Source organism: Rhinolophus sinicus, linkage group LG04, assembly GCF_036562045.2.
Source record: "Rhinolophus sinicus isolate RSC01 linkage group LG04, ASM3656204v1, whole genome shotgun sequence".
Taxonomy (NCBI): Eukaryota; Metazoa; Chordata; class Mammalia; order Chiroptera; family Rhinolophidae; genus Rhinolophus; species Rhinolophus sinicus.
The window spans coordinates 9,093,222-9,116,748 of NC_133754.1; the positions used below are offsets into that span (position 1 = coordinate 9,093,222).

Below are 23,527 nucleotides of genomic sequence, written 5' to 3' on the forward strand. Positions count from 1 at the left end.
ACTGTTTTTCACAGCAAGATGTTTTGGGGGCTCCCCTTTCCAGCACCATACTCTGGCCTGGGGAGTCTGGTTTGGGGATGGAGTCCCTTGCTCCTCCATGGAGAAACCTTTGCTGTGGAGATATCCCTGCTCATTCTCAACCACCACACAGAGGTTTGCAGTCAGCCTGTTCCACATCGCCATCCCTCCTACCAGTCTCCACGTGGCTTCTTCTTTATATCCTTAGTTATAGAACTTTTGTTCAGCCAGACTTCAGATGGTTGCCCAGGTTGATTGTTCTATAATTTAGTTGTAATTTTAATGTGTTCACGGAAGGAAGTACACATAGTATTAATTTATCCCGCCATTTTGGATCTTGTATTGGGTAAGGTTTTTTGTTGTTGCACTTTTTCCATTCTGGACATTCAATACTATTGTTGGCACCTCAATGAAGGGCTAAAGAAAAGAAAAGCAGGACCTGGTTTACATAATTTCTGGGTGATGTATCCCTGAATACATGGTGGTGGTGGCGGGTCAACCCAATGGTCAAGGGAAACTCCTGTACTCCGTTTCCTGGTCCTAGGACTTCAGTGTGCCCTCTGGGTGCGTATACAGTGGATATTTGTGTGACTGGCAGTGGGGTGGAGACAGTGACCAGGGAGAGTGAAGGGACAGGGTGGTGGTATCAGGACTCCTTATGCTGGGACTGACTTCTTATAGACTGAGTGAGCCATTGTTAGAAGGGAACTGCAACCCAGCCTTGGTTTAAAGTGGGGGCTTTTAGGAATATTCTGAGCTGCAGGCACAACTGAGGGAGACTGAGTAGGAAAGCACCCAGAGCTGCCAGGGCTTAGCTTGGTTCGGTAAATGAGGGTTGACTGGCAAGGAGAAAGCCAGCATTGTGAAGGTCCCACTGCGGGCTGCTGCAGGAGGCCCACGACTGGGATGTGGATCCTGGCGGCAAGGCGTGCTGTGTTTATTCTGGCAGGCTCCTTGGTAAGTCCATGCCAAGCCCCACCTGGGACCCTGTCAGGTATGAAAGGGTGCTTCACCTTCTGCACGGTGATTTTCATCGGCCACTTGGCATTTGTGGTTCATCTGCTTAGAATCCGAACCCGGCAGAGACACTGCCCCTTTGTGGAAGGCTGCTATGACCGAAAGAGACTCTGATTCTTTTTAATTTTTCTTTCTGAAAACCAAGCCTCTCTGAATTAGGACTCAAGCTACTGCCCTAGGATTGGGCCCCCAAATTCTGTCACCATGGCAACAGCACTTTCTCCTACCAAAAATGATTTCTCTTTTTCTCAGAAGTAATGCAGCATCCACATCTTCACCCCCACCCCCAGCCCAGGTCTCAGGGTGGGTCCCTGTGCACAGGTGGTCATTTCTGGAATGGGGCGCATGGAGGGAGCACCACTGTCCCTGTTGACAGTGTCATTCTTGTTACTTCCCACTGTCCCCTGTCCAGGTCCAACCTCAATATTTGTGAATTTTGCCAAATTCGGATTTAACCGTTTACCCCTGCCTTTACATCTTTCCTTTCCCGGTTCCAATAAAGTCAGCAAACTCAGTGAGGGAGCAGAACGTAGGCAGGAGGCTCCAGATGAAAGTTTCTGAGTTTGAATTGCAGCTTCAACAGTTACTAAGTGTATGTCCTCAGGTAAGGTTCTGAGTCCCTCGGTTTTCTGATCTGTGAGATGGAGCTAGTACCAGTGCTTTCCTCACAAGGTTCCAGGGAGGATTAAATTGGGGTTATGTACGCACTGTGCCTGGCGTGCAGTAAGAACCCACAAATGAGCTCTTCATGGTTATTATGATGTGTCAGCTGTGCACGGCTCTTTGAGGCTGAAACAATACAAACGGCAGCCAGCAGAAACAGATATCTGCAGCCACAGCCAGGATCCATCCTGGCCTCAGGGCAGCACTCCCGGCTCCTTCCACAGTCGCCCTGGTTTCTAACCTATTTCTGGTTGCTGGGTCATCAGTCGCTCTTCGTCTGCTCTTAGGGTCCGCAGTCTACGTGCGTCCATCCTGGCTTGAGCTGACCTTGGTAACTGCTGCTCTTCCCAGAATCCTTCCTTACAGCTGTTTCCGCCCTCCCCTTCAGATTCAGATTCACTGTTGGCAAAATACAGTCTCCAAAGCTGCATTTCTATTGCTCATGCTGTTGGTCATGCTTATAAATAAGGCTCCTGTTCTAGGCTTACGTGGACAGCTCAGCACTTCTCCAAACAAGCCGCTAAGTCTCTTCTGTCAGACCACCCATTCCCAGTGGGAGTGATGGGGGGCTCATACCAGGGTGTCCGCTGACTCCACAGACGCCTACACTGCTCAGGAAGGCCCCCTGTTACTACCCTGCACCTGAGTTCCCCAAAGAACATGGCAGACCTCTCCCAGCACCCTGGACCTGGCCCCTTCTTGCCTGATGGAAATTCCCATGTAGTGTTAGGGGTGTTTATAGAACTTCCATGCTCCCCCATCCAAAAAGCTACCTTCCATTCAAGCTGGGTGAGAACCACATTACACTTGTCCGACACCTGATGGGTCCGGTGGAGCGATGAGTCAACCCAAGTAGCAGAAACAAAGTTCCCTGCCAAGCCCCAATGTTCATTTAAATAACAGCGCAGTAACTTGCCGTCATACTGTGCCGTCGTTTCTTACATAGTTCTGTGTTGTAAAGTATGAGAGCCATGAGTCACCAGGAGCTAGTGAGTGTGTGAAATGTGACTAGTCTCAACTGAGGAGCGCGTGCATACCATGCTTACCGTATCTTGAAGACCTGGCCCCAAAAGTAAATGATCTAATTAATGTTTTTGTATTGATTACATGGTGAAAAGATTATATTCACATATAGTGGGCTAAATAAAATATATTATTAAAATAATTTCATCTGTTTAGCTCTAGTTTTTAAATATGCTCCTAGAAAAATTTAAATTATACATGTGGGTCATGTGTGTGACTTCCACAAGTGTCCTGCTGGAGATTGTAGCCTCTGCAGTACGTTAGGGTCAAGGAAAATACATACTACTCCAGGTATTTTAACCAGAGAGGGAGTTAACCCAGGGCACTAAGTGCTTACAAAACGAAGGCTGGAGGAGTGACAATCAGCAGCGGGGTAGGGGTGTGTGTGGGTCTCCTCAGCTTTCACGTTCACTGCTGGCTTTCAGAGAACCTCAAAGGAAGCAGTGCTCAGAGCAGAGGTCAGAGAAATGCAAGAAAATGCTGCTAACGGTCCCAGTTTCCCTACAACACCCATGTGGATGGTTGGCAGGAGTTCCACTGCTTTCTGCAGAAACTCACATCTGTCAAAGTCCACGTGTCCACTGTCAGGGTTGGAGGAAGAGTACAGGCCCTCTGGACTCCCTTCTACCTTCCACGTCTTATGCAGGCACATCCTGTTGGCAGAATGCCAATCGCATCCAAGATCCTGGATACCATGGAGTTCCCAATATTCCAGCCCCGTGATATAGGGAGAGCCAGAAAGGGGTGGGGACTAACTGTTGGAAAAAACAGACAGAAACAAAACAAAATAGCATCAATAGTCAGCACATTCCTTAAGGGGCGCCATATTCATCTTGGGGTATGGCATGGTGCCTAACATGTAAAAGGTGTTCAGTGAATATTGGAAAAAACCACTGTGTGTGTGTGTGTGTGTGTGTGTGTGTGTGTGTGTGTATTTATGTTGGTTCCAATATGTTGCTATTGTAGATAATGTGTCAATGGACAAGTTCTTACATATATATATGACTTCTATGTGGAGGATGGATTTTCATAGCAATGTCACCAACCCTGTGCTCTATCATTGTGTGTTAGATGTGTTCTCATTTAGTGTGCAGAGGGTGAGCCAGGTGTCTTTGGGTTGGGTGCTGGTGAGAGTTCTCAGAACGGTTACGGAAAGTGCTGGTTGACTAGTTGCGGAAGTCGTGATTTCTCTTATCGTTCAAGGCCTCCAGCTGCCAAGAATTTGTCCAGTTGAAACTTTCCCCACTTTTATGTGTTTTCCCTTTAAGATGAAAAGATGTGGCAAACTTTGAATCCCCGAATTCTTCCCTCCACCCAGTGAGAGTTAAGGATGATTACATAGACATTTGACGTTTGTCTCAGAGAAGGAAATACTAAATAGTCATAGCTAAATGAACCTTCTGTTTTTCCCCCTGAATCTTGCTGTGATTCATGATGGAAACCCACATGGTGATGGCTTATGTGTTTATGAATTATATTCTAAGAACAAATACATACCTTATTTCTTTGGAAGGGTAAGATGATCTAAAGGATGCAAAGGCAATGCAGAATCAGACTCAAGCAGAGTGTGGGTTTCCTTACCTGTATGGGGGGTGGTGCGGGGTGTAAACCACAGGCTGTCATATGGGGATCAAATGATTTCATACATAAAATGTGTTTATCAGAGTGCCCAGCGAGGTGTGCGGGATGTATGCAAGGTGACTTCCAGTACAATGTAGTGAGTCAAAGGATGGCCAAGCTGGCAAGGGTCTTGGAGGCCATTTAGTGATATCATTTTATTGTAAAATGATATCATTTATCACTTTACAGAGGAAGAAATGGAGGCCTAAGAAAATGAAGTGAAGAACCCAAGATTTTCCAGCAAGTTAACGGCAGACCTCGGAATAGCAGATGAGTCTTCAGACTCCCAAACCAGTCTCTTGTCTGTTTCACAAGAGCACCACAGCCCACAGCTGGCCAATGGCATGAGCACGAACCAGAGGTGGTGGTGGAGGGACCCACTGTCTCTGAAATTGCCCCTCTCTAGGCCAAAGAAGGGAAAAGATGTCGTTCATTAGAGACCCAGGTTCCCTAGAGCACCGATTTCCAGTCTTTTTGAGAATGAGGAATACTTTCTAACGTCAATAAATTCAGAGACCTGCCGCCCTTCCAGCGTGGTCAAGGAGCTAAAGACGCAGTAGGCAATGTTAGAGACAAAGTACAATAATGCTGGTTACTGCAAACATACCGATGCTGCACAATGGAGAGGGGCACGCGTTCGAAGCGTGGTTGTACCTCTATTATTTGTTCAGACGACAAGTAACAACTGGATAGCATTTGGATTCCCGAACATCTGTAATAACTCCATCACCACCTTACTAGATAACTTTCACCTCCATTGCCATGGGGGATTGTTGGTTTCCTTTATTCTCTGAGAGTTCCCAAAGGAAGACACTAGTGTAGAGGTAATGCAGTAAGAATAAAGGGAGCAGAGGGCTAAAGCATTCCGATCCTTCCTCTAAAATGAGTCAAGCCTAAGCTGTCAGTTACCAGGAATGAGGCTTGAGTCGAAAAAAAAACCAAAAACCAACAAACAAAGGTCTTTCTTGTTCTTTCATATAAAGGCAGTGGTAAATTGATACCCAATTGGGAATGTTGGCCCCGATAGCTTGGGAGCCAAAGTATTTGGGGGCAGTTATGGTTCATTAACTGCAGTGAAAAACACAGAGTGACAGTCAAAGCTGGAGCTTCTAATATTCGATAACAGGTTTATGATAGAAATAGATTCAAGTTGCAAAATCTCGACTCTGTTTTGCCTGTCTTAGGGCAGAGCTGGGAAGTGTGGAAAGAGAGAAGAGTTTCTGGGAGATGGTTCTGAAGGGCTTAGACATCTGCTTCTTTGGGGCCGTTTGGGGCTGGTGTGGGTCAGTGAAAAAAGATGTCAGTAGGGTGAGAGCTCCCCCCAGGCTGCTTTCTCCCCGGGCCTCCAGGGCAGTGTCTTCAGAGAAGGTGGTGGGAGGGACTTCCGGTGGTGGCAGCATGAGAGGCCGGTGATTCCTTTCCATAAAACAAGCACAGAACTGGAAAGGTTGTCCAGACCAACCATTTCAGGGCACTGTAAGTTGGCCAAAGGCAGACAACAAATTGAGAAGCCTTTGTTCTCAAGACAAATGCTGGAGCTTTGGGTAAGAGCAGCAGGAGTCCATGGCCTGCTTGCCAGGAGCTGCTTCCATGCGCTCGGCCAGCTCATTGGCCAGAACTACAGTATTTAAAGTGCAGGGCTGACCATGAAAATGAACAACTTTGCTCATTTTGGGGTGTGTGTGTGTAAACCTGTGGCTTTGCTGGCTGAAAAAGGAGGACTCAGTTGGGAACGGATGTGACTTTGTTAGCCTACGATTTCCTGTTTGGTTGGGGTGAGCAGATGACCAGCCAACAATGTAATGGATGAAGTCGTCCTGGGAATGAAATAGTGCACACAGAGGCTGAGAGAAATTCTCCACATATTCCTGACTGACTAGGACGGTATGGGATGGGGTGCGTGCATGGAGCAGACCCAAGAGAACCCGGGGAAACTGAAAATCAAGAGAACCGAGATCTGGCTGTAACTTTCCATGTGTTCTTCAATCCCCACATAGATCTATCGGCAGTAGGACGGGAACCTGGGCCAGGTGGCTCCCGGTCCAGTGTGCATCCCACTGCCCCCTGTGTCTCAGACCCCGAGGCATCTTGAGGCCATGAAGTGAGACTGGCTGTCCGTTTTGCTACATGTTGTTTTGGGTGCTTTCATGGTGGCACTGGTGAGGCAATGGGCCTGCTAGAAAGAGTGTGGGTTAGGGTCATAGGATGGGGTTTTAATCCCAGCTCGATGACTTACTGCTTGTGTGAATGTGAGTGAGTTGTACAGCGTTAGTGTATCTTATTCAATCCTTATTACTATCCCTATGTTCTAGGATACAATGATATGGAGAGCTTTTTAGTGTGTAAAATAGTTGTGGTATATTGTGTTACATATTGTAATGCTTATCACGTATCTATCACACAGCAGTTGTTCAATAAAAATACTTCTTTGTTTGTTTATTGTTGTTATTGCTGAAGATCCTGAAGAGTTATGGCTTGGTTCATAAACCCAGAGAAGTTATCTCGCCAGCGAGAAGGTCCTAAGATCCTGCTGTTGATGCTGTGGTAGGTGAAACATCTTCATGGACTCTGTACTGGGTTTCTATTGCTGCCAGAAAAATTACTGTCAACCTCGGGGCTTCAAACAACACAAATTTATGGTTATGCAGCTCTGTGGGTCAGACTTCCCAGCATGGTGAGGCTGAACTTGTTCCTCTGCTTAGTGTTCTGATGCTGAAACCAAGGCAAGACGGGGTTCTTTTGGAAATGGACACTTCTAGGCTCGTTCGGGCTGTTGGCTAACTTGAGTTCCTGCCAGTTGTAGGACGGAGGTCCCTGTGTCCTGCCTGGCTGTCAGCCAGTGGCCCATCTTTGTTGAAGGTCCTTGCTAGAAGCCTCTATGAATTGCTTCTCATATTGTCCGCATGACTCCCCTTCAGCAATAGGGGACCGAGTCTCTCTCACGCTGAGATCTCTCCAACATCTCCTGCTGCATCTCTCTGACCCATGTGATTCCATTAGGCCTACCTGGATAATCCAGGCTCGTCTCTAGTTTATGGTCCATAATCTTAATTGTATCTGCAAAATCCCCCATTCACAGACTCTGAGGATTAGGGCATTCTGCCTTTCATGGCCTTCAGGAAGAGCAGGCAGAGACAAACTCTTGAGACATGAAGCCATATTAGTATGAAACCAGGAAAAGCTAGACGGTAGGAAATGTGACTGTGTATAGATTTGGGGTAGGAAGACTCTCTACCTGACCTCCGCATTTTTTTTGGTCCACCCAACATTCCTTTCTTTGGGGGAAATGCCTTTTCTCCATTCTCTGTGGTTTTTATGGGGCTGCCAATCACAAGATTCTACCCACTTGGCCACAAGGATAGACCCATGACCCCAATGGGCCAATTAGATCATCTCTTTCCCAGGAAATGACTCTTAAGTAGAGACACACAGGCATTGGAAGTGACTAGAGAGGTGTCATGGAATGTCAGTGTCCACAGCCCATTGCACCAGCCTTCATTCAGTCCTTCCTGGGGCCCAGTCGTTAGCAACAACTTTCAACACTGGGACCTACTTAGAATCTGCCCACTGCATCCCTTTTCTGGCTTAAGTTACTCAGAGGTGGTATCTGTCACTTACACCGAAGAATCTTCACTGATATGTTGTCCCTCCACATCATGGCCACCACCATCATTACTTAAAAGAATATTCACTCCGGTCTCCTTGGTCAGAACTACACTGGGAACTGCTTACTGATTATAGTTTTTAATCTCTGTATTGGAGCTTCTTACCCTGAGCCATGTCTTTTTACCTCTTCCTTCACGAACCCCAATAAAACTGGAACAGACATGCAGAATAGAATTTAACAACATGTAATACATCGAAGGCATCCGCCAGGCAGGCAGAAATCACCACTGCTTTTAACCTTTTATTACCTACCACATATGAATTACAATCGTACAATATAATTCTCATTCACGATGATGGCTTGAATCATAAAATTGCAAGTATGAAATATACTCTATTTATTTCAGCTGGAAAGTATGCAATACAACTAGTGTTCTTGTTTATTTTTTATGACTCAGTGCTTTAAGAGGTAAGCCTAAATTACATGGCACATTCATTTCTCAAGAACGCCTCACAATGAGGCATTCAGTGAGGAGGTCGGGGAGGTGTTGTAGTATGGAAGAATGAAGACTCGAATTGCCTACAAGCCATGAACAGTTGTGTTTCTGGCATGAGGTGTGGAGGAAGTGTTCTGAGTGATTGACATTCATTCAAAGAAGGGTTGAAGGAGGCCACCACTTTTCTGGTCTTGGGTCTGACCACGATTCTTGAAGGTGGGAGTGTTTTAGGATCTGTTCTGATTACTTGGTGCCCCTAATAAAAGCTTTGATGTCGAGAGTATACTATTGTTTGATCTTTTCTGAACAGAGTTGTAACAAATGTAGGTCCGCCCAACTTCTCACAAGGTCAGACAGCCAGTGCTCAAGTTGGTTCTCTGTGGAGATTAGGATGTAATGAGTCTACCTGCTGAGGTACCTGCCAGAAGCCCTCACTGTGTCTCTTCAAACCCCAGGAGCCAAATTTCTCTAAAGAAGGAATTTGGAGAAATAGTTTAGTCCTCAGCCTAATGTCTCTTACTCAGGAGAACAATCTCTGAAAGACAATTCAGTCCAATAATAATAGTAATACAGACACCTCCGTTGCCTTCTGTATTTACATCATACTGCCTTTCCAGAGGGAGGGGACGCTTTGAGGATCCTCTTTCATTCCAGAAGGTAAGGCGCCATTGCTTCCTCTTGAGCTCCCAGGAGGCTGGGTGTGATTTACCTGAGAGGATTTGATCTTCACAAAATCATCCCCATATACTGTGATCTTCTCAGAGCTTGTAAATGGAGATTTTGATGCTACATTCTACTCAGAGTTTTTCTTTTCTCCCTCCCTCCTTTTTTTTTTTAAGCTTTATTTTTTTTAGAGCAGTTTTAGGTTCACAGCTACATTGAAAGGAAGATACAGAAAATTCCTATTTACCCCCTGTCCCCACATGCACAACTTCCCCCATCAGCAACATCCCCACCAGATGGGACATTTATTGGAGTTCATAAACCGACACGGACACTTCATCATCACCCAATGTCTTTGGTTTACCTTAGGGTTCACTCTTGGTGTCGTACATTCTGTACATTTGGGCAAAAGCATTAGGACATATATCCATCATGATAGCATCAGACAGAGTATTTTCACTGCCCTCGAAATCCTCTGTGCTCTGCCTGTTCTCCACTCCTCCCCTCCCGCCCAGCCCCTAGTATTTTTACTCTCTCTATCATTTTACCTTTTCCAGAATGTCGTATAGTTAGAATCATATAGTATGTAGCCTTTTCAGATTGGCTTCTTTCATTTAGTCATATGGATTTAATATTCCTCCCTGTCTTTCTGTGGCCTGTTAGCTCATTTCTTTTTAGTGCTGAGTAATATTCCATCGTCTGGATGGACTGCCGTTTGCCTATCCATCACCCACTGAAGGGCATCTTAGTTGTTTCCAAGTCTTGGAGATTATGAATAAAACTGCTAGAAACATCCATGTGCAGGATTCTGTGTGGACAGTTTTCAACTTCTTTGGGTGAATACCAAGGAGCACAGTTGCTGGATTGTACGGTGGGAATATGTTTAGTTTTGTAAGAAAGCCAGCAGACTGTCTTCCAAAGTGGCTGCACCATTTTGCGTACGCACCACCAGTGGATGAGAGCTCGCGGTGCTGCGCAGCCTCGCCAGCAGCTGCTGTTGTCAGCGATCCCGACTGGCCAGGCGTGGTACGTGGGTGTGGTTTTCATGTGCATTTCCCCGGTGACATAAGATGTGGAGCGTCCCTTCCTTCCTTTTTTCCTTTCTCTTTCCTTCCTTCCTTCTTCCCTTCCTTCCTTTTCTTTCTTTCTTTCTTTCTTTCTTTCTTTCTTTCTTTCTTTCTTTCTTTCTTTCTTTCTTTCTTTCTTTCTCTCTCTCTCTCTCTCTCTCTCTCTCTCTCTCTCTCCCTCCCTCCCTCCCTCCCTCCTTCCTTCCTTCCTTCCTTCCTTTCTTTCTTTCTTTCTCTTTGTAAGATTGAGCAGTTAGGATAATGCATGCTTGTAGTCATCTACCAGGCAGCTTCTTGTCAAGTTCTTAAGGATGCAGTGGTACTTTTCCAGTCTCAGGGTGCTCAGCAGTCCGTTGGCCTTGCAGAGAATAATGGCAGCCTGGGCAGAGACTCAGCCGCCTCCTAAGTGCCCTGGATGTATTGTTTTCCTCTGTACTCGACTAGGTCAGCACTCCATTCCTTTAACACAAATGCATTGTTATTGACTAGTTTTGAAGGGAAATTTATTTTCCTCCGCCCTCCTCAACCACAACTTCAACACCTCCTCCTCCTCCTCTTCATAATAGTCACAGTAGGGTGTTCAATTATAGCTAAAAGCCCAAGATTTAAGTGACAGATTAAGAGACTCGGCAGGTTGCTACTATAATGTTCATTTCAGCTGTTGGTGTATTTTTCTAACCTGCAGGCCTTGGGCTTTAGGTAAGGCTTTTGACAAGGTGCTGTTTGCTGCTGCATCCTAGGCTGTCCAGCCCCCTCTGCTGGGTGCATCGTACTGGGGAGAGGTCAGTTGGAGGGTGCCGGTCTGCAGGACCCCACCCATGGCCATGGCACTGTTGATCCCAGCTCCGGGCCAGCCTCACCAAGTGTCACAAGAGCAGGAAGAAGCCCCCCAGACAGCCCCCCTCCTGCCCTAGCCCCCGGCCCCTGGTGCAGAGCCTGGCATACAGTGGGTGCTCCATAAAACCTGCAGGATGAAATACTAAAGTGCTCTGAAGAAGTCAGCCTTAAGTGTCTACATTTGCTTCAGATGGAGATAAGAAGAGAGCTACAGATGCCACCCACTCCTCTTGAAATGACAGAATTAAAAAAGGCCTTTCCCCCCTCCATTTTGGCTTCATTGGGCTTCCAAAGGTATGTTCCTGCTCCCCTACACTCTGCCCCCTTCCTGTTCTCCTCTAAGGACCCTCCCACTCACCTTTGACCTCCCTGGGTCTCCCAGGAAGCTGCTATCAGCTGCTTACCTCTTCAAGTGAGACGTGCTCTTCACTTGAGGCCAGGGCTTTCCAGGGAACTTTGCACTTAGTGAGAATGCAAGACCTCTAGGTTTCACTGAATGACACACCGATGGTGGAATCTCAGATAGTCCTCTCAGCTGGAAGAGGAGCTGTCTGCAGACCCATTCTGCTTTCTCTCAGTCGTCTTCCTGTGAGAGGGAGGCTGCTGTCTCAGACACCTGGGACCCTCCTGGTAGACCGTTCGGCAGGGATGATGTGGGAGTCTGATGAGGGAGTGTGCAGCTTTAGGCTGGTCGCAGCTCCTGTCTCACCTGCGATGTTGGGCTGAGAGCACCCAGCTTCTTCCTGGTTGCACCTCTGCCTCCCACTTCCACTTCCCAGGGTCCCTGTGCTCTGCACATTCAGCGCGGGCTTGTCCTTCCAGAGCCCACCCAGGCTGGTACCTTCTCAGGGGCCTTCCTTCTCTCAGGCTGGCGCTGGACCTTGCTCCTGTCGGACTAGGGCACCTCTCTCAGGTACTCCTGGGATGCTCGGGGCTTCCCATCTCTGTGTTTACACTTCATGTGTGTCTGTTTCCCCCGTGGCGGTATAAGTCCCTCCAGGGCAGGAGCAGTCTTTCTCACTTTATATTCCTTGTGTCTAGCACATTATAAATGTGGGTGAGAAATACTGACAGAGAGGCGAGAAAGAAGGAGGAAGAGAAAGAAGAAATTACAGGTCAGGAGCCTAGTTTCTGCTCTTCCCAACTAGTCTAATAACTAACTGCCAACAGGGCTCTGAAGGAAAACTCGTGGTGTGTACATCCCTACGGACTTGAGTTTCCATCCTGAGAGCAGTTAGGTACCAGATTCTTCTGCAGAGCCCTGGAGCCCTGGTCTTAGAGCTGTGATGGCACCATGTACTAGATAATTAAACCTAAGGATTTTCATCCATCTCCTTGATGCTTATTGTTAGTAACTACTCCAATCTTAAGCCCCCTTTGGTGGGGTTCCACACTGTTGATCTTTTACATTTAGGCTTCGTCAGCAACCAGCTGGGGTCTGGTAATTGCAAATTATTTGAACAAAGAGTCAGATTGTATAGCAAGAATCTGAAAAGGTCAGGGGAGTTGTGTCTAAGAACTGCAGCTAGAAGGCTGAAGACCCTTCACTAGAAGCATGAATTTTAGACCCAATGAGACCAGAAATGCATCTGGTATTCAGTCCTTTTGTGACGAGCCGACTGGGGCAGGGCTTTCAGGCATGAGTGATGTGAGCATGTATGTGCGCATGTGTGCGTGTGTGTGTGCCTGTGTGTGTGCACATGTGTGAGTATGAACAAAACTCAGCCAGAGCTAATGTTCAGCTATGTGGTTGTCAGGTCCAGAATCTACTCTGAGTGGTCAGTGCCCAGGCTGTGCTAATTATTAAGCATAGTGGTCTCTCCAAAGCAGGGAGGCTCGCACATCTGCATCTGCAGGTGGGGGTGGGGGAGAACTACAGGTGTCACCCATGTCTCCTTATTCTCCTCCTCTTCCTCCTCTTCTTCCTCTCTCTCTCTCTCTTTGTTTTTCTCTCAGCCACAAAATATATATTAAAACTCAGGCAAGTTTCAAACAAAAAAAATTATAGTTTTATATCTTGCATTTTAAGCTAATCTGGAGGGTTAGCCAAAACCTAATAAATACAGGAATAATGCTAATAAAGTTTTGGATCATGTCAGAGACGTGAAGCCATCCATCCTTCATCCCACCATTCATGTCCTGGGTAATTATTTCCACATTCTGGGAAGGGGTCTTCCCAGGAGAAGGAATTCCTGATGGAGGAAATACCTCTGTGTCAGGAGTTTCCCCAGAGGAGCAGGAGGCCCCAGCCCGGAGAACTGTGGCAAGCGAACGTCTTCATGCGCTTTAACCTCATTCCAAGTGCCTAAGAGGTGCGATGCAGACAAGATGCTGGAGAAATGAGAGTGAGCAGCGGAGGCTTCCATCCACTCACCCACGTCTGAAATTCCCCTTCTGCACCTGTGATTTTCTGGGAGGACAGGACAGTGGCCCTGAGGCTCTCAGGTTTCCTCCTTTAGCTTCTGCACCAGGAGAGAAGGAGGGATCAATGGCCTGCACCCTTTATCCATAATCCTCTGCTCTCCAGGCTGGCCTGGGAGGATCCCATACGTTTGGTCTCTGCAGGCTTTTCCGTGGGCCCTATGAACTCTCCTGAGGAACCAGAGTGCTGGCCTTGCCAAAGCCCCGTTCACCGCCCCACAACCACGCCCCCAGCCCAAAGGTGCCAAGAAGGCAGACAGACTCCACCCGCTAGAAGCTGGCTGCTGAGAAGTCCATCATCCAGGGCAGTGCTTGTGTCTGTCACCTCTTGTCCCAGATGTCCCTCTATGTGATGTCCACTTGCCCCAGGCTCAGAGGCAGAGAGGACCTTCTCCAAAGACGGGTTGGGGCTCCCACAGGCCCTCTCTCCTGTTCCTACACGAGGACTGAGCACACAGACTCCGTGACTAGGAGTTTCCCCCTGTGCCCGTGCCTTTTCCAAGGAGGCCTTTTCTCTCTCCCCTTTTGTCTCTCTCTCTCTCTCTCTCCCTGCTCCGTTTTCCTCTCCCTCCTTCCTGGCCATGTTTGCCACCATCACCTCTTTTATTTTTATATCCTTACCTTTCCCCGCCTTCTGTCTCCCTGAACCCTCTTTCCTCTCTGCAGAGTCAGCTCCCTCCCTGGGTCATGCACCTTCCCCAAGAAGGAAAGGCACCGTGGAACTGGGGCTCTGACAGCACCCGTGCACATATCCAAATGCTGCTGGATTTCCGGGCCCATTGCCCTGCCCATCGCAGCTCGCTCCCCCTGCATGCCACAGGGCCAGCCTGGTTTCTTTCCTTCTGTGTCCTGTGTGCCAGCTTGCCCTTCTCATCCCAGCTGTAAGGCTTCACAGGCAAGGAATACACCCTCATTGCTTTCTGGCTCCCCTCACAGCCTGGAAGGTGCTTTTCAAAAATACTCATTTGTTTACTGGTTGATGCGGATACTGACTTAGCAAACCACAGGCTAGTCTGCAGGGTTCAGGTCAAGGCCAGGGTGAGCACGGAGCCTCTGAGCTGAGGTGTTTCTCTGGCAAGTCCATGGGGAGCATTACAATGGGGGCCTGAGAGCTTAGGCTTCGGAGCCAGAGAAGTAAGGCTCAAGTCCTGGCTCTGTCAGTGACCAGCCGGGGGCTTTGGGGAAGTGATCCCATCTCTCTGAGTTGCATTTTCTTCATCATTAAGATGGGGAAAATAACCTCCTAGCTGGTGTGAAGCTTGGATGGGATGATGTTTTAGTGTATCTCTGCATGTTCTTTTCTTTTCTCTCTTCCTGTTTGCTAAAGGCAGAGGACACAGGTGCCAAGCTGGGGGGCAGCATCCCCAGAGAGGGAATACATGATCCAGGGAAACCCCCGGTCCAGCTGGCTGAGGCTGCTCCCAGCAGCCCTAGGAGATTGGGAAGGTTATTCTGACACCTCAGAGTTAGATGAGCAACCTGCTCTCGCTCAGACTCCAATTCTGTTCCACCTGTCAGTTTCCCTGGGCTGGTGCTGATGACATCAGGGCCTGGGAGAGTGCACGCAGCCCAGGTGCCTCGGTGACAGGCTGGGAGAGTACACGCAGCCCAGGTGCCTCGGTGACAGGCTGGGAGAGTGCATGCAGCCCAGGTGCCTAAGTGACAGGCTGGGAGATGTGCTGCCCTCAGTGGCTGGGCCCACTACTGCAAGATGGCTTTGCCCTTATCAGGCTAGAAGGTCCAAGGGAACCTTACCAGATGCCACGTAGGAGCCCAGGTGCCTCAGTGACAGGCTGGGAGACTTATCACCTGGGTGAGGCTGCAGGGCTCCTGGAGTGCAGACAGTGCTGGCTTAGACATGCCTATCCGGGAAGAGGCTCCAGCCCTTCGTGCTGGGTTGTAGCCCATCCCCTCCTCTGCCTGGTGATTCTGGAGTGTGGTGGTTAAGAGCTTGCAGTTTGGAGCCACACAGATATGAGTTCAGTCCTTCGCTGACTAGCCCTGAGACCATAACTGGGAACCCAATCTCTTTGAGCCTCAATTTCCCCATCTGTAAAATGGGGATGATAACCCCAACCTCATGGGCTGGCCATGAAGATAACATGAAATAACATGTGCAAAGCTTTGGAGTAGAGGCCACAGACAAGGCCCTCCATTAAAAGGTCCAGACATGGAGGCAACATGCTCCATGGTCTGTTGCATGGAGAAGAATGTGGGGGAAATGGAAGAGCTTCCCAGATACACAAATGCTGGTGTGTGGAGCTACTGGCTGACTGTGAGCGCAGGATTGATTGTCTGCCGTCTGAAGGCCCAGAAGGGATCATGGGGGTGACACCAGAGGTCAAATGCACACAAGGGGCTAGGCATCACCGTAGTCTGTCTGAGCGCTGAGTTCTCCCGCTGTGGGGTTTTTATGTGCGTGAGACGTGAAATGTAGCATGCACTGACATCATTTTAGTAAGGCCCCGGCGCATCCACGGGTACTCCAGAGCCTTCCGCAGAAACTGTTTTCCTGTCAAAAGCTGACATTATAACGACATTACACGAGTGCCTTCTTGGGAAATCACTGCTCATTTCCTCTCAGGCAGTTCGTTACCTGCAGAAACGGGCCTCTTCTGCTCTGCTCTGCAGTGTCTGGCGATTGACACGATCCTGTAAGTCAATTTTGCAGCTGAGTGGACTGAGGTCCCAGAAAGCCAAAGGCCTGAAGTGGAAAATATCGAACAGGTGACTCATTAAGGCTTGAGTCTCAGACTTGGGTCCCGAGGAGCAGCCTGGGCACTGCTGGTCTGATTGGACATTAGGAGGCCTGGTTGTGCTGTGGCCTCATTTTAGGCCAGTGTGAGAAAGACGGAAAGGGCCTGGGAACAGTTTCCACTGCAGTTTTTTTTAGGTTTTGAAATGCATTCATTCTCCCACCCAGCTCACTTTGATTTGTCATCCATTTCTCCCCTCTAGCTAAAAGTCCTCTGGTGCCTTCCATTCTGCTCCATCCAAGGTCATGAGGACATGCTTCCTTCTCTTCAGGCCCCCCCACTCCCATCCCCACTCAGCACGGCCATGCCTTTGCTTTCCCTGAGACGACCGAGACCTCTGGGCTGATCTCTGGGCATCGTCCCTCCACTCCAGTCTGTCTCTGGTTTGTCCACGTTACCAGGTTCAGGAGATGAGGTAGACATTCTCTCCCACAGGGCCAGCCTCTCACGTGTGCTTTCGGCCTGGACCCTGGGTTGTCTCCTCTCTTTCTCTCTTCTGGTTCTTTCTAGGCTTTCAGACATGCACTTGACCCAACTTCTACTTCTTTTTACTGGTGAGTTTCTTTACCCTTAACCATTGACAGAGGGCAAATTATTGAACCTCTCTGTGCCTCAGTTTCCCCATCTGTAAAATGAGGATAATAAAACTGACTTCATATAGTTGTTGGGAGGGTTAATGGAAAACACACACAGAATATTCTTAGAATGTACTTAGAATAATGTCTGATAAATGTTACTAATCATACATTCTCAAAACTTTTGCGTTCCCTTGGATGTCCAAGGGGCATCCTCCATTCTCCTTCCTCCATTCTCCTTCCTCCATTGCTCCTTCCTCCATTCCCTCTTGTGTCTCCACCCCAATTTCCTTTCCTGAGTCCTTCCCTTCCACCGAGGCCCTCGGTGCTTCACGCTGGGATAGTGCATTTGGCTTTGAACTGGTCTCCTTACATCCAGGCTCTTCTGCTCAGTCCAGCCTGCACGTGACTGCGCGAGGCCTGTCCTGTAAGCCTCGCTTTGGTGTGCCCTTCATGACTTCACCATGGGTCATAGGAGAACATTGTCCATGGTCTACAGCCACTCATTTCCCCTCTTATCTCTCAGCTCACACCCACTCCAGCACTGCTAACGGGGGGCATCCACACTCTGCTCGTCTCCACCTTCCCCTCCAGGTCCTCCTCACGTTCCTCGTCTCTAAGTCCATGGTCATTCACCAACACTCAGATGCCTACAGCACTCACACTCAAGTCTTCCATTAATGGACGTAACTATACACAGCTGTTTGGTGAGGGGAAGCCACAACCTCCCAGCAAGACTGGGGCTCCTTGGGTATAGTGACTGTGTCTTGTGTTCCTCTGTAATCCCCAGAGCACCTAACATGGTGTCTTATTCTCAGTACAGTGTCAATAAATATAATATGTGTTGGTAGTTTGGCCAAATAATCAAAACATCAGATTCACCATTCACTGTGAATATATACAAAAAGGGGAGGGAAATCCTTGAATTCTCCATGAGATTTGGTCTTCGCTTTCTATACTCAATAAAGTCATGTATGTTGTAAAAAGGCTGGACTTGGGCAGGGAGTGGGTTTTTAATTTAAACTTTTTTTAATTTAAAATTTTTTAAATATATATTTTTTAATTTTTCAATTACAGTTGCCATACAATATTATAGTTTCAGAGGTATACATAGTGATTAGACAGTTACATAACTTATGAAGTGATCACCCCAATAAGTCTAGTGCCCACAGGACAGAGAGGAGTGGGTTTCAGAAGAATTAGTTGGTAAGGGAAACTGAAATATTGATAATATGGGAAGAGTTGGCTTATTTGGGGGTTTCTTGGCATTTTAATTAATTGCTTCTGTGTATCCCATAATTATTCATTCCCCATCTTCCTGTGTCCTCCCTTACATTATGAAAATATTAATTAAACACTCCATTTTGTTGGATTCTGGAACCATAATCTTAAGCTGTGCTGTTTATTAGTTGACTTAATGATGAATGACAGTTCTAAAACCCTTCTTGTCTGGTTTGTGCCACAGCCATTCTGAGTAGACGTGGTGTAGCACTGACCTTTGATGGACAGGTGGGGGTTACACAGATGAGGCAGAGCCAGCCTTGTTCAGGATGGCTGAAATAGCTTCTGTTTGTCAGTACAGTGGTGCCTTGGTTTTCGAACGTCTCCGTTGACGAACATTTCAGTTTACGAACGCTGTAAATTTTATGGATCTATGGTATCATTAGATAGTAAAATTCATGCTAAATTTGCAGTTTTAGGGGTTGACTATAAACGTCTGGAACGGATTAATCCATTTTGTATTACTTTCTATGTGGAAACCGTGCCTCAGTTTTCGAATGTTTCAGAACTCGAATGGTCTGGGATGGATTAGGTTCGAAAACCGGGGTACCACTGTATTCCTGTTTCAGAAGCAGAGAATCACCCGGGGTGGGGTAGGGGAGTATTGGCTAGCTCTTCTTTGTTACCCTCCTTACTTTTCAAGGGGCAACATCTGAACAGCATGCAAACGGAGCATTCCTAACACTTGGCCTCAAGACCGAGAGGCTTCCTTTCCCAGTGAAAACCAACCTCGTGTTAAATCAGTCTTTGTGTCTGCATTGGCTTTCAAGATTTTGTGAACTCCATCAACATCACTGACAAACTGGGAGATGCCCAAATTTCAACAGGAATCAATCAAGTGTTACAATTTTGGAGGAAAAAAAGTTGCTTTGTTTTCTGACTCGTGCCACAAACAGCCACTCCAATCTGTCATTATGACTGAGAACATGTCACAACACTGTTTTTATTCTTTAGGAAAGGAGAACAGCATCTTGCTCTCCTCTAGCAACGGCTAATTTGGAAAATTTGCAAGCTGACATGCAACTTGATTAAAGTGACCTGGAGCCACCAATTCTTTTAAAATGCAACCCAGTGCTCACAACCCCAGATCTTCTGCAGTCCGATTAGCTCCTTCACAGCTTGTTTTTCTGGGGAACGAAAGGGGGGAGGGGCAAGAGCTGTGTGTTATAATCCACACAGAGGTTTAAAAGTATTTTTTTATTTTTCCCCTCCCACCCCACTGTCACCATGGATTTCCTTCATAGCATAGAGGAGAGGAAAAGTAGTGTGACATTTCTGAGGCTCGTGTGGATTTCACGGTCCTGAGAGCAGAGCAGGCACTCGATCCAAATGAAACATCCATGTTGGAGCTGTAGACTGTTTTGACATTGTGGTTTCACTCCCATTCCATAGTTTTAGAAAATATGTAGGAATTTGTCCCAGTTTGAATCAGTTACCTAGGTCTTTGTCAAACCCTGGCTACACTGAGAGTAATGAGATTTCCTTCTAGGGAAACCAGTGGGAATAACGAAACAATGACAGGTTGGCCCATTCCAGGACTAAGAATCAGAGGGTTTTACATAATGGAAACTGAGGCAATGTAAGGAATCAGAGGGCAGGTCTGGTCTATAAACACACTCTTATGACTATGTCGCTTTTTTATGGCATCTAAAAGTGTGTATTATTGGCCCCTCAGTGAGCGAGGGTGTTAATGAAAAGTGTTAATGTGAGCTGGCATGGGTGCCCACAGCTGTATTGTTCACTAAGACAGTGTATAATTATTAGGAAACAATATGTAATTACACGTTGAATTGTGTGCTGCAAACTGTTAAGTGTTGGCGTTCCATCTGAGAGAGGGGAGAGCTAATACCCTCACGACCACATAAACGCAGACATTCATTTGTCAGGGAAAGCACAGTAATGAGAATCATTTCTGAATCCCGTTGCCTTGACAACCTATTCTAAAATGATGTAGATAAAGAACTAGCAACACTTATCAATGAAGCCAGCATGTCTTGGGAAGAAAAGCTGCCAAAAACAAGGCATCAGGCATCAGACCAAACCGACTTTTAGGGGGATGGCCTTGTTCAAAATCAGGGCAAGAGGTGCGACGAGGGGTCAGGCACTAAGGACATGGCCATCATCTATATCCCATATGACACCTGGCCAGACGCACATCCATTGTCAAGGCTAGGGGACATTAATCTGCTTAGGCTCCAGCTCTTACTCATGGCAGCTCTCCGGAATGGATCATTTTTATGTGGAAGGGCAACAACGGAGATGTCAGGAGGGACACCCTAGGGTGAGTCTGCATGGCCCAGGTCCCCCATTTGGAAGCAAGAACATCTGGGCACTTCTTCTCTCCCCTGGTTTCTCCCGGCTGATGTAGTAAATACACTGTGTGGTTTGGAAGCACCAATAGAGTTAATTCCTTTTTAAAGACAAGAAATATAAGGTGAGAAAGGTTAAGTAACGTGTTTATACCATGGCATAGAGACAAATCAGAACCAAGACCTGGACTTGGTTTGTCCTTCCCACGAGTCAGAGTGGAAGCCCTCAGGGTTCCCAACAACCTGACCTTAGGATCTGCACATTTTTTCATTTTTGACTCAGTACAAGCCCTGACAAGGGCTCCCATTGTGGTCCTGGGTTCGAATGCTGCCTGAGCTGTGCACACCGATGTCTGCATCAGGAGCAGACTGCAGGGGGATGGGGCGCACTGGGGGCAGCCGGCTCCTGCATCACCCTGGGCTGAGGCAGGCGAGGCTTCTCCAGTGTCCAGGCCTACGTCAGGTGTCTCCTCTGGTTTGCGGGGAAAGCAAGCCTGGCATCCCTCTCTGGGCGTAATATTTTATTCCAAGAATGTTAATAAAGAGATTTTGAGACTGCATTTTGAGAGTTTCTTTTTATAGCAGTAAATCTTGTCCAGATTTTTAAAACCTATTTTAATTATGTTATTTTAAACTATACGAGGTGTGACAATTAAGTTCGCGAACTCATCCTAGAAAAAGTGCTCGTACCTCACTGCTGAATATCACTATGGTCACCTTCGAACTACTCCCCTTGGGAAGTTATGAACCGACACCAGTGCCTAGTCCACCCTTCAAAGCAATTCTGGAACTCTTTTTCTGGAATGGCCATCAGACCTGTCGTCATATTACCCTTGATGTCCTGAATGTCATCAAAATATCTTCCTTTCAATATTTCCTTTATCTTCAGGTAAAGAAAGAAGTCATTGGGGGCCAGACAAGGTGAGTAGGGAGGGTGTTCCAATACAGTTATTTGTTTACTGGCTTAAAACTCCCTCACAGACAGTGCTGTGTGAGCTGGTGCATTGTCGTGATGCAAGAGCCATGAGTTGTTGGCGAAAAGTTCAGGTCTAATTTTTTCACGCAGCCTTTTCAGTGCTTCCAACTAGTAAACTTGGTTGACTATTTGTCCAGTTGGTACAGATTGATAATGAATAATCCCTGTGATATCAAACAAGTTTAGCAACATTGGTGCAACAAGGTCGCGAACTTAGTTGTCCGACCTCTCATAGACCTCAAGTTCAGGCTGACTACATTCAGACCAAAACAATAACCCAGGCATCTCCCAAATATGGAACATCAATATTGTTTACATTAATATCAATCCTGAGATTGAAAGAATGAAGGAGTTGTAATGTGCATGCTAAGGCCATCTATAAAAAACACTGAGAGAAAAAGATGAGGGCAGACATTGCCTACAGTGACATATGTTTAACTCCTGGGCTCGTAAGTGGAGCACAACTAATAAAAAGCCCCTTTGTCGTTGTTAATTACAAAGTGACAGATTGGAGGAGGCTGCTTCTTCTCACTATATTCCTTCGTATGCCACAGTCCCCTCCCCTTTCTTCCTTCCCTTGATCCCTATTTATTGAGCCCTTACTGTTGATCAAACATAGCTCTGGGCACTGGGGCTATGAAGAGGGCTGAGGTACAGATTCTGCCCATATGAGGCTCCGCTCCTGGATGGAAACAGACAGAAGGTTTTGGTGATCATTCTCCAAAGTCTTTTAGGCACACAGAGAAGAGAAATGGGGTCAAGGTCAGGGAAGGGCTCAGGAAGTGAGTGACCTTTCAACTGGGCTCCTGAGGTGGGTAGAATTTGCCAGTTAGAGAAAGAGGATTTGTGGGAGGGGAAGAGGCTTTTTAGGTCAAAGGAATGGCATCATTAAAGGCACAAGTTTAAAAACTGAAGCTTTAGGGAATATATTTAGTTATTGCACGTGATAGAGATAGCCCTCCGAAATCTGAGCTGTCCCTTTATTACTGTAGACTAACTGCCCAGCCAGGGACTACATTTCCCAGGCTCCTTTGTTTCTAGGTGGGACCGTATGACTAGTTCTCCCCGGTGGTTAAGGCGCAGTCAAGAGATGAACCTGCTTCTCCATTCTGTCTTCCCCATCTGCTGACTTGGATTCTGAGGATTCTGAGTCCTAGGCAAAAGAAATGCTCTAAAATGGAAGTAATCTGAGCCCTGAATCACCATGTGGAAGGACACACACTGACCACTAACACCTCCGTTGTATTAATAGCACCAAGTGAGTAAGGAGTAAACTTTTATTGGGGAAGCCAATGAAATTTGGGGGTTTCTTTGTTACAGCAGCTGGCATTGCCCTAACAAACTCACTAGGTGTGACTGGGTGGCATCTTAAGTGTTCATTGAAGAGATTTCGCAGTCAACTAAATCTGGGACACAGTGAGTTAAACAGGTTTCATGGCTTCAGGATGGTACAGACTTTTACCAGACTTTTAACGTGTTTCCCCGAAAATAAGACCTAGCCAGACAATCAGCTCTAAGGCGTCTTTTGGAGCAAATAGTAACATAAGACCTGGTCTTATATAAGACATTGTATTATATAAGACCTGGTATTATATTGTATTATATCATATTATACCCAGTTTTATTATATTATAAAAGCTGAGTCTTATAGTAAAATAAGACTAAGTCTGATATTAATTTTGGCTCCAAAAGACACATTCGAGCTGATTGTCTGGGTCGGTCTTATTTTTGGGGAAGCATGGTAATATGCTAAGTGTGTTATGACTCTCCAAGAGAAATTTAGCATGCGGTGTTTTCTGAATGTCTTTGTTCATGCAACACTTTTTTCAATAGTTAGTGAACACATTGTAGTTATGTATTATAGAAGTCAGTTAGAGGAAAGCTGGTGCAACCCAGGCAGGTACTGAGTATCAGGGGTGAAATAGGAAAGGGAGGGGGCCCCATAGGTTGCTTTCTCCTCCGATGTCCACCCCCTCCACCTTCCAGCTTCTTAGTTCTTCTCTCAGTCCTCCAATGAGTCATACTTTGTACTGTGTTTCTGGCCTTTGTACCCACAGCTCTGCCTGGATTGTTCTCCACTCATGTATTCTACTCTTTTCTTTTCTAAGGCCCTGCTTCCTCTGTAAACTGTCTCTCCTCCAGGTCAGAACGAGTCCTTTTCCCTTGGGCCTTCACAGCACAGCATTTCCATTTCTGTT

At 46.9% G+C, this 23,527-nt stretch overlaps 1 long non-coding RNA gene across 1 annotated transcript in view; it reads left to right on the forward strand.

The window, feature by feature from the left end:
• The window catches only part of LOC141571284 (uncharacterized), a 46,314-nt gene extending 39,437 nt beyond the window's left edge, over positions 1 to 6,877 (forward strand). Inside the window, exon 3 of the long non-coding RNA XR_012496045.1 lies at positions 6,799 to 6,877. This is a non-coding gene — a long non-coding RNA (uncharacterized LOC141571284). The remainder of the gene's footprint in view (positions 1 to 6,798) is intronic.
• Positions 6,878 to 23,527: the final 16,650 nt, after the last annotated feature.